Here is an 11,897-nt window from a genome sequence, read left to right as displayed (position 1 = left end):
CGCTTTGGTCCAGTTCCCCCGAGCAGCCCAAACAGGCCGTGGGCCTTCTTTTTCTCTGACTCTTAATGACGAGTTCTTTCGGCCTCACGTCTCAGTTTAAAGGTCACCACTTCTTTGGAGCTTCTGCTGACGTCCCCCCAGCTACAGTCACCACAAGCAAGCAAACAGAAAGTCCAGCTTTGGTCTCGTTTGGATTCTCTAGCACCGAACTCTTACCTCATCCCTCAGGGCCCAGACTAGGAGACAACAGACATTTGAGTGAAGGAGAATATATGGGGGAGGTGAGTGCACTGAGGAAGACAATGATGGGGGAGTGACTGGCCCTCACCTGACTAAGCCGGTGATGACAGTGGCCACACTAGCAAGCAGCTCACATCCACCCACCTCCCCCCCTCAATGTTCATCCTTGTTGGATCTACCGCTTCAGTTGCGAAGGAGATTCTGCATTACTCTGTCTTCTTTGACCCTTCAGCCACCTGAAGAAAACAATGGGATCAGCTGCCCTGCTTCTGATGAGGCATTCATGGCCTGCCCTGCTCTCATAGACAGAGGTTGACGTATGTCTATAAATAGTGCATTATGGGCTTCCCTGGTGGCGCAGCAGTTAAGAATCCGCCTGCCGATGCAGGGGACAAGGGTTCGAGCCCTGGTCCGGGAAGATCCCACATGCTGCAGAGCAGCTAAGCCCGTGGGCCACAACTACTGAGCCTGCACTCTAGAACCCGCGAGCCACAACTACTGAGCCCGCGTGTCACAACTACTGAAGCCCGCGCGCCTAGAGCCCGTGCTCCACAACAAGAGAAGCCACCGCAATCAGAAGCCCAAGCACTGCAAGGAAGAGAAGCCCCCGTTCACAGCAACTAGAGAAAGCCAGCGCACAGCAATGAAGACCCAATGCTGCCAAAAATAAATAAATAAATAGTGTATTAAAGACACATAATCATTTATAGTCACTTATGGTCACTTACAGTCACTCGTTTCACAAGAGGGCGGCCTGCAGGACTCAGACCAGGGCTGTCCAACGCTTTCACGTCACCCACAACATGAGTGAACCAGCATAGTATTTGTAAGTATGTTGGAATGAGCAGGGTGACTGCAGTGGCCAGAGGGGACTGTTGTGACCCGGTGGGCGGGGGGTCGGGGGTGAGGGCACGGTGAGAGGTGGGAGCGTCATTGGCTTCCCCACGCCTGCCAGGCCTTCTGAGGGTCGATGGGAATTGTTCCCCTCTACACACATATGCCTTTGCCCACTTGCTACAGCAGGTTGGGGATTCTGGGGAGGTTCAGGCAGGGCTTCATTTTAACCCTCACTTACCTAAGCATTTAGATGGCTCCAACCCTAGCCCTCCTCCGTATACCACCACCCAGTTCAAAATCACCAAACCTAAAATGGCTTCTCCAAAGACCCACCCAAGATGAGAGGGAAACTCATCCTAGCGGTGACAGCAGACGGGTACTGCTTGATCTGAAGGGCACCTGTAGGATTCTGAGTGGGCCCGCACTTGAGCATGGCTTAAAGCTAAAAGAAGCAGCTCTCGGAAGAAACATTATAGATTTTACAAATAAGGAGACCAGACGCTAGAGGGCCACAGTGGAACTTTCTATCCTGCTCAGGATTTCCCAGAGCTACAAAACCAAGCTCCAGATCGACCTTGGTTAGTGGTGGGGATCTCCCCTCTTGGGTGTGCAGTCTCTCCACTCTGTGTGCAAGGAGCTCTAATGGTTAACAAAGCGTTTCCTCATATTAGCCCTGACTCAGTCTCTCGGTAGCTCCCATCTGCTCTGCTCTGGTCTGCCTTCTGTTCTTCTTGGCTATGACCCTAGCACCCCGGGCTAAGAATGCTTCCAGACTTTTGTTGCCTGACCCCTCATCATACTTGCTACTTCTCTCTAGTCCGACGTTTTTAAACTTTGAGGACCCAACAAATAGACTGAATTTTAATCCAATTGGTTTATTTTGTAGGCTTTTCCAATTAGCCTAAGACCGCAATAGTGGAACAATACTGTAGTCTAGTAGAATCAGGTTTATTAACCATTGCATCGTGGGAGGTTGCGCACAGAGGAGCTGCGTGGCATCTCCCCAAGCAAAGAAAAATATAGAGTTATAGGATTCTGAGGTAGGGTGGAGTTTAAGTGAAATTTAAGTGAGCAGTATTTTGGTAGGCTCAAAGCAAGGCTGTGTGTCAACACAGAGTCAATGTGCAGCTTAGATGACAAAGTGGACCTGGGGTCCTATTTCCTTGGATACTATGAAGTTTAAATAGAGATGGAATTTTTGTGTCTAGAAACCCCTTATTGCGAGCTCTGCACCTGGGTTGTAAAGGTTGTAAATTGAAGCTGCTTATCTGTGTCAAGGGGCTGAGAATCTCCAGGTAAAGGTGAGATATTTCATTCTTACTGATGTAATTTCCAACAGCAAAAACTCTCTAAGTCTTTAGAGAACAAATTTTCTCAGTGAGTCAGAAAGCAGGAGGTGGTTATGACACTTTACAGCACTGTTTGGGGAGAAATATTGTTTTATGTTAATTTTGCAACTGATTTTATCAGCCTTTTATTCCAGGCTCCTGGATGGCAGGGCGGATTTTTACAGTCCAAGCTAATTTTACTTTCTCACTTATGATGAAATAAAAATTCATATTTTAAGGCAAGACAAGAAAAATTTAAATGTAAATATTTTCTCTCTCCATCTGGGCTTCCTCGCTCCCCTCCAGTGTGCACTGTGCATCTGCATTATGTGTTAACGAGACCTCTCCGGTGGCAGAAATACCTGCTCAACATAAAGATCAATTTTTCTCCTTCTGGCACCAGCCATGTTGTAACTCCTTAGAAGATATCATTCCTTTCTCGAGCCTGTAAGAGGTCACGATGACTCACCACTGGCCTTGTATGGGCAGACATCTTTAATGAACTTTATGTACAATGCCAATATATCATTTCCCTTAAAGATAGGGATTGGTGCAGAACAGACTGGTCAGAGGACCTGGGAAGATCCTGGGCCGCACCTAATGGAAGTTCTTAGCTTAAATACTTACGTAAGACCTATTAATGTTACTGGCTATGTTAGTAAATATTCTGCCTCTTTTACAAGATTATTGTTTCTTGCATTACCAAATGTGTGATGAGCCTCAGATAAAGTTAATGATGATTATGCGACTTGAAATGATTGGCCAAATATACAGTTCCGTAAGATCAATGAATGTGATAGTGTAACTGTAGATATGGGGAGAAGCAACAAGAGGGGACCATGTCCTGGACGATAACAGACTAATAAAACAGGTGGTACAGAAGCTTTTGCCTATGTTAACAGGGCCTAGTTTAGTGACAACGCACTGAGTGGCCTACCAAGGAAATCCTTGCCTAACCTGAGGATGCGCATTCCTAGCACCTTGGGACAAACTGGTCACGAAATGCCTCCCAGACCTTGGCTGAAATTAAGACTGTAAGGGAAGGGATTGGAAAACAAAGAATGTTGCCCACCATCCAGTTCTACAAGAATCATTTCATTAGCCACTGCAGTCCCTGACCTACAATACACCCTAAAAGGAATTAAGGGTGAAGATAGGATAAGGCACTCTGTGCTCTGGGAAAACTGACAGAACTGGCCTTCAGAGAGTTAGATATGTTCAGAAGAAAAAATTTTATGAACCTGGATTCTTACATCTTCCCATACTTAGAAAAATATTAAAAAAAAAAACCCATTAACTAAGATATCTGTTCCTCGTGACTAGCAACAAACTTCTGCCAAGCTGTGTGCTTGACTGCACATACCGGCTTCCCCAGAATCACATATATACTGACCTCCCCTCTTCACTCTTTGGAACAGTTCTCAGAGCTCTCTGAGAGACTGTCTCCTGGGTTATAGTCCTCAGTTTGACTTGAATGAGATTTTCCATTTCTTTCTTAGACTGTTGATTAGTTTCTTCATTGACACTTATAATGCACTGTCAATATTGTAAATCCAGTGTTAATATTATTTTACTTACTAAAAAACATTAGTCTGAGAAGGGGTTTAACCAGGCTGCCAAAGAGATCCATGGAACATGAAGAAAGGTTAAGAGCCCTTGCCCTAGGCACACTAATTTCCTGTACTAATTTTAATGCAAGAGGTTAATAGTATCTTGATGTTAATCAATTCATTAACAGCCCCCTCCCCCAAAAGCTATGAAACTTGGGTACACGTACCTGTTTTACAGGTGCTTAACTGGCTTAAACAAATACAATCAACTATATAGCAATATATAGGCCCTATTTTCAGATTTTTATTGGCATTTCACTTACCTACAGCATAACTTATTTTAGGTCAAAGATAATTTAACAGTATAATTTAGTGTGAATTTAATAAACTTACACATTATATCCACTTGAAGGAATTAGTGTCACATACTTAATATGTGATACTTTAAAACAAACGACTGTGGAGCTATAGTTAACCCTCTACCCTAATCCTAAATCAAGTAATTCCGGATTTATACTCTTTTACTTGTTACATTAAATCTTTTAAACAATTCTTTACAATCTTCTAGTTATTTATTGCATATATTTTTACTTCTGTTGTGAACAGTTTACTAATATTGTCAAGAAAGCCAGCTTCAGAACAAAAACATCTCTTTGCTTTCATGTATATCAAGCAAAAGGAAGCAGTGCCTACCATTCAGTGAGCAGAAATACATGATTATTAAGGGTTTTTGGTTTTTTTCTTTTTCTTTGTAATTTTTTTTTTTTTGCAGTACGCGGGCCTCTCACTGTTGTGGCCTCTCCCGTTGCGGAGCACAGGCTCCGGACGCGCAGGCTCAGCGGCCATGGCTCACGGGCTCAGCCGCTCCACGGCATGTGGGATCTTCCCGGACCGGGGCACAAACCCGTGTCCCCTGCATCGGTAGGCGGACTCTCAACCACTGCGCCACCAGGGAAGCCCATTATTAAGGTTTTGACACACTTGACATTTACTATATTTAATCCTCCCAACAGCTCTGTGAAAAAGGTGCTACTTCCCTCTTGCAGATTGCGGAAGTGTTGACACAGAGATATTAGTAACTTTCGCAACATCACTCAAGGTAGATCCCCAACAGGCAGACACGGAACTTGCTCCGGCCACCAGGTTATCCTGCTTCTCGAGTTGACTAATATCTCCTCCTCCTTCTTCTCCTGTTCCTCCGTATCCTCAGTGATGTGGGCGGATGCCTATGCGTTTTCATAGGCAGCTGCTCTTTCCCCTGCCTGATGTCGGTACCATGTACACTTCTTCTTTCTAAATTTAGGCATCACTGACAGTCTTAGGCTATGAAAATGTCCTTCTGGGTCAAGAGTTAGAATCAGCCTCATGGGTTTGCAATCTTCCATCTATGACTTATGACCAGCATCTATCTCCAGGCCAAGAAAGGTAGGTTTCTTCTTGAAAGTAGATGTAGTCCTTTATTTATAACACCGCACATAACAAGGGCTTAGTAAATTTTTGTTGGAGGAAGATAGGGTTAGTAATTTAAAGATCTAACAGGGGAAGTAGAGATGTAATTGATGGAGATTGTAGATTTCACCCTTTAATAATACAAGACTAAATTTCTTTCAGATATCTGGTCAATATATGAGGTCATACAAAAGAAACTCGGGGGGGGCATACTAGCTAAACAAGGTAAACACATTCTTCGCTGTTTCTTTCCTGTGATCGTAGAAGAAAACTACGTTATAGATATGGTTACTGGACTTTCTAAATGCTTGCTACATTTGTGAAACGCAAAATATCACGAGGAGCACTGCATCCTAGCCAAGACTGCCTCCTTTCACCGCTCTCAGTTACAGTCCACACTGTATCTGGTCATCAACCTTCCCATTTTAAGTGACCTAAGAAATTATTTGTCCTTCAGCTCTGATGCAGATGAAAGGATGCAGTTGCACTTCTCGTTCAGTTTTTTTCTGTCAAAAACACCACTTCAACTTCTGCCTTTGGAGCTGAGCAGTTAAAAAAATCTATTGAACACGATGAAAAAAATTGTTTCAATTGAAATATAGTTGATTTACAATACTGTATTAGTTTCAGGTGTAGAGCAAAGTGATTCAGTTATACATATATATATATGTATTTCAGATTATTTTCCACTATAGGTTATTACAAGATGTTGCATATAGTTCCCTGTGCTATGCAGTAAAACCTTGTTGCTTATCTATTTTATGTATAGTACTTTGTGTCTGTTAAGCCCATACTCCTAATTTATCCCTCTCCCCACTTTTCCACTTTGGTAACCGTAAGTTTGTTTTCTATTCCTGTGAGTCTATTTCTGTTTTGTATATAGATTCATTTGTATTATTGAAATTTTTTTAATTAAACAATTATTGTATATAAATATTGATGTTCTCTTTTGGAATAAATTGCATGGAAGTTACTTTAGTCCAGGTAAAGGTAGATTACATATTTTTTTCCCTCTTAAATTTAATTTTGAAATGAAACATTCTGGTTAATAAAATCTGGGTTACGGCTGCCTGGCACACCTTTTCTTCCTTGCCAGCACAAAGGACAATAGCTGCAGCTTCCCCTAGTCCGGATGTGCAGTTTCATCAGGCGCGCTCTCTCTCCCGCCTGACTGGTGACCCCTGGCCAACACCCTCTCCATCAGGCTGTGCGCGAGGCCAATCCGCCGCCAGGCGGCGATCGAGTGCAGCCCGCTGCAGTCCCATCACGCAGCAAGGCTCAGCTGTCCCACCTTCATCCTGGCGGATGTGGCGTTTCTATGGCAGCCCTGGCAGCCCGTTTCTATGGCAACCCATCAAACTTTGGCGGGGCTGGTGCACCTGAGGCACCAGGGCAAGGTCAGGACAGCCCGAGGGCAGGAGGAGGGCGCGCTTTCCCTCTGAGGAGTTGCGGGGCAGACGCATCCGAGGACTTTTTCCTTTCGTGCGGTTTACTTCTTTCTAATTTTGAACTGTATTCAGCTCTCCCCCTTTGTCCCCTCCACTCGGACGCCAGCTACTGAACTGCGCTTTAGACAAAGAAAAGCGGGCCCCCTGGGAATGTTAACCATCCTAGTGTGAAGGCAGGGCTTCAGCCTAAGAGGCCCGTCCTTCATTTGCAGCAGCCTGACAGGCACCTCCACGTGGTTGCCCATGCCAACAGCGTGTTTCTGGTTTGGTTTGGGTTTTCTTGCAGTAAAAAATACATAACAAATTTTATCATCTTAAGCATTTTTTTTTTTTTTTTTTTTTTGGCAGTATGCGGGCCTTTCACTGTTGTGGCCTCTCCCGTTGCGGAGCACAGGCTCCGGACGCGCAGGCTCAGCGGCCATGGCTCACGGGCCCAGCCGCTCTGCGGCATGTGGGATCTTCCCGGACCGGGGCAAGAACCCGTGTCCCCTGCATCGGCAGGTGGACTCTCAACCTCTGCGCCATCAGGGAAACCCCATCTTAAGCATTTTTAAGTGTGCAATTCAGTGCCATTAAGTACATCCACAGTGCTGTACCACCATACCACTATCCATTTCCAGAACATTTTCATCATGGCAAACTGAAACTCTGTACGCGTTTTTGATATTGTGGTTTTTTATAAATATACATATGGTCATCCTCCGGTTTCTGGCTCAAAGCACATAAAACCCAAGGAATTTCCTAAGTGAAGTGAACTTTAAAGTTGTCTTTTGTTATGTTTATAAGGTGACTTTTGGATGCACCTAAGGGGACTGGTTGCCAGGGGAACGAACCAGATGATTAGAGGATTGGAACTTCCTGTCCCACATACCCTGATGTCCACGTTAGAGGAGAAGGCTGGAAGTTGACTCAATTGTCAATGACCAGTGTTTTAATCAATCATGCCTATAAATGACGCCTCCTTAAATACCCAGAAGGACAGGGTTGGGAGAGCTTCTGGGTTGGTGAACACGTGGCAATTTGGGAAGATTGGAAGGTTCAGAGAGTGCTTGGAAAGTCTACACCCTTTCCCATACCTTGCCCTACGCTTCTCTTCTGTCTGGCTGTTCCTGAGTTATATCTTTTTATAATAAACTGGTCATCTAGGAAGTAAAATGTTTCTCCGAGTTCTGTGAGCTGCTCTAGCACATTAATCAAATCCGGGGTGGGGGGCGGTCATTGGAGTCTCTGATCTATAGCTGGTTGGTCAGAAGCACAGGTGACAACCTGGACTTGAGACTAGTGTCTGAAGTTGGGGCAGTGTTGTAGGGTGAGTCCTTACCCTGTGGGATCTGACGCTATCTCCAGGTAGATAGTGTCAGAATTGAGTTGAATTGTAGGACACCCAGCAGGTGTTATGAAAATTGCTTGTCAGTTCAGGTGGAGAAAACCTGGACAGGCTGGAGTTGGGTGCGGAATCTTACCATTGAACAATAATTCCCCATTACCCCCTCTCCCAGCCTCTGCTAACCTCTACTCTACTTTCTGTCTCCATGGATTTGACTACTCTAGGTACCTCATGTAAATGGAATCATACAATATTTGTCCTTTTGTGGCTGGCTTATTTCACTTAGCACAATGTCTTCAAGGCTCATCCAGGTTGTAGTGTGTATCAGAATTTCATTCCTTTTTAATGATGAATAATATCCCACTGTATGCATATATCACATTAATTGATCTGTTCACCTGTCCAAGACATTTGGGTTGTTTTTATCTTTTGGCTATAGTGAATAATGCTGCTATGAACATTGGTGTACAAGTATCTGCTGAGTACCTTCTTTTAATTCTTTTGGGTACATACCTATATGTGGAATCATTGGATCATACGGCAATCCTATGTTTAACTTTTTGAGGAACCACCATACTGATTTCCACAGTGGCTACACCATTCTTTTAAATAATAGTTTAAGATATGCTACCCATTCATTTTTTTGACTGCAAGACTTGAAGTTTGAAGTCAGAGAACATGTCTATTCATGAGGAACTCACTGAGTTTCCCCAGGAGGAAAAATGACTTGCTTAAAGTCATTACTAGGTAGTGACAAAGCTCCTCCTTTTAGAAAACAGGTCTCTTGCTTCTAAAACTTAGGAAAAGAAACCATTTAAACCTAGCACCTATTTGCCTTCAAGGGTATTAAAATTTATGTGGCTGTTATTCATTCATTTGTTCAACAGGGTGTTATTGACTTCCTAGAGGGTGGAGGGCAACGTCCTACCAGCTCTGGGTTGTTGCTGTTGTTTAATGAAGCCAGGTGTCTGTCCTTGAGGTGAAGTTCCTCAGAAGTAGAGGGACTTGTTTACTCGTTTTTTATTGAAGTATAGTTGATTTACAGTGTTGTGTTAATTATTGCTGTACAGCAAAGTGATTCTGTTATACATATATATACATTCTTTTTAAAAAATATTCTTTTCCATTATGGTTTATCATAGGATATTTCATACAGTTCTCTGTGCTATACAGTAGGACCTTGTTGTTTATCCATCCTATATATAAAAGCTCACATCTGCTAACCCCAAACCCCCACTCCATCCCTTCCCCAAGCCTCCCCCCTTGGCAACCACCAGTCTGTTTTCTATGTCCATGATTCTGTTTCTGCTTCATAGACAGGTTCATTTGTGTCATTTTAGATTCCACATATAAGTGATATCATATGGAAGTTGTCTTTTTCTTTATGACTTCACTTAGTATGATAATCTCTAGTTGCACCCATGTTGCCACAAATGGCATTATTTTGTTCTTTTTTGTAGCTGAGTAGTATTCCATTGCATGTGTGTACCACATCTTCTTTATCCATTCAACTATTGATGGACATTTAGGTTGTTTCCATGGTTTGGCTATTGTGAATAGTGCTGCTATAAACATAGGGGTGCATATACCTTTTTGAATTATAGTTTTGTGCAGATATATGACCAGGAGTGGGTTGCTGGATCATATGGTAATTCTATTTTTAGTTTTCTGAGGAAGCTTCATACTGTTTTCCACAGTAGCTGTACCAACTTACATTCTCACCACCAGTGTAGGAGGGTTCCTTTTCTCTACACCCTCTCTAGCATGTTGTTTGTAGGCTTTTTTTTTTTTTAACATCTTTATTGGAGTATAATCGCTTTACAATGGTGTGTTAGTTTCTGCTGTATAACAAAGTGAATCGGCTATGTGTATACATATATCCCCATATCCCCTCCCTTTTGTGTCTCCCTCCCACCCTCCTTATCCCACCCCTCTAGGTGGACACAAAGCACAGAGTTGATCTCCCTGTGCTATGTGTCTGCTTCCCAGTAGCTGTCTTTTTTATATTTGGTAGTGTATGTATGTCCATGCCATTCTCTCACTTCATCCCAGCTTCCCTTTCCCCTTCCTCATGTCCTCAAGTCCATTTTCTACGTCTGCGTCTTTATTCCTGTCCTGCCCCTATGTTCTTCAGAACCTTTTTTTTTTTTTTTTAGATTCCATATATATGTGTTAGTACACGGTATTTGTTTTTCTTTTTCTGACTTACTTCACTCTGTATGACAGTCTCTAGTTCCATCCACCTCAATACAAATAACTCAGCTTCGTTTCTTTTTATGGCTGAGTATATTCCATTGTATATATGTGCCACATCTTCTTTATCATTCATCTGTCAATGGACACTTAGGTTGCTTCCATGTCCTGGCTATTGTAAATAGAGCTGCAATGAACATTTTGGTACATGACTCTTTTTGAATTATGGTTTTCTCAGGGTATATGCCCAGTAGTGGGATTGCTGGGTCATATGGCAGTTCTATTTTTAGTTTTTTAAGGAACCTCCATACTGTTCTCCATAGTGGCTGTATCAATTTACATTCCCACCAAGAGTGCAAGAGGGTTCCCTCTTCTCTACACCATCTCCAGCATTTATTGTTTGTGGATTTTTAGATGATGGCCATTCTAACTGGTGTGAGGTGATACCTCATTGTAGTTTTGATTTGCATTTATCTAGTAATTAGTGATGTTGAGCATCCTTTCATGTGTTTGTTGGCAATCTGTATATCTTCTTTGGAGAAATGTCTATTTAGGTCTTCTGCCCATTTTGGATTAGGTTGTTTGTTTTTTTTGATATTGAGCTGCATGCGCTGCGTGTATATATTGGAGATTAATCCTTTGTCAGTTGCTTCATTTGCAAATATTTTCTCCCATCCTGAGGGTTGTTTTTTCATCTTGTTTATGGTTTCCTTTGCTGTGCAAAAGCTTCTAAGTTGCATTAGGTCCCATTTGTTGCTTTTTGTTTTTATTTCTATTTCTCTAGGAGGTGGGTCAAAAAGGATCTTGCTGTGATTTATGTCATAGAGTGTTTTGCCTATATTTTCCTCTAAGAGTTTTATGGTGTCTGGTCTTACATTTAGGTCTTTAATCCATTTCGAGTTTATTTTTGTGTATGGAGTTAGGGAGTGTTCTAATTTCATTCTTTTACATATAGCTCTCCAGTTTTCCCAGCACCACTTATTGAAGAGACTGTCTTTTCTCCATTGTATATTCTTGCCTCCTTTATCAAAAATACGGTGACCATATGTGTGTGGGTTTATCTCTGGGCTTTCTATCCTGTTCCATTGATGTATATTTCTGTTTTTGTCCAGTACCATACCATCTTGATTACTGTAGCTTTGTAGTAGAGTCTGAAGTCTGGGAGCCTGTTTCCGCCAGCTCTGTTTTTTTTTCTCACGATTGCTTTGGCTATTTGGGTTCTTTTGTGTTTCCATACACATTGTGAAATTTTTTGTTCTAGTTCTGTGAAAATGCCATTGGTAGTTTGATAGGGATTGCATTGAATCTGTGGATTGCTTTGGGTAGTATAGTCATTTTCACAATGTTGATTCTTCCAATCCAAGAACATGGTATATCTCTCCATCTGTTTGTATCATGTTTAATTTCTTTCATCAGTGTCTTATAGTTTTCTGCATACAGGTCTTTTTTCTCCTTTGGTAGGTTTAATCCTAGGTATTTTATTTTTTTTGTTGCAGAGGTAAATGGGAGTGTTTCCTTAATTTCT

At 42.5% G+C, this 11,897-nt stretch overlaps 1 long non-coding RNA gene across 3 annotated transcripts in view; it reads left to right on the top strand.

Moving 5' to 3' along the window:
• Positions 1 to 709: 709 nt before the first annotated feature.
• LOC309974913 overlaps positions 710 to 11,897 on the top strand; it is a 400,558-nt gene continuing 389,370 nt past the window's right edge. For all 3 annotated transcript variants that reach the window (XR_014326932.1, XR_014326933.1, XR_014326934.1), the window contains exon 1: positions 710 to 1,066. This is a non-coding gene — a long non-coding RNA (uncharacterized lncRNA). The remainder of the gene's footprint in view (positions 1,067 to 11,897) is intronic.

This window comes from Leucopleurus acutus, assembly GCF_964270905.1.
Source record: "Leucopleurus acutus genome assembly, chromosome: 18".
NCBI lineage: Eukaryota > Metazoa > Chordata > Mammalia > Artiodactyla > Delphinidae > Leucopleurus > Leucopleurus acutus.
This window is presented reverse-complemented; position numbering and strand designations above follow the sequence as displayed.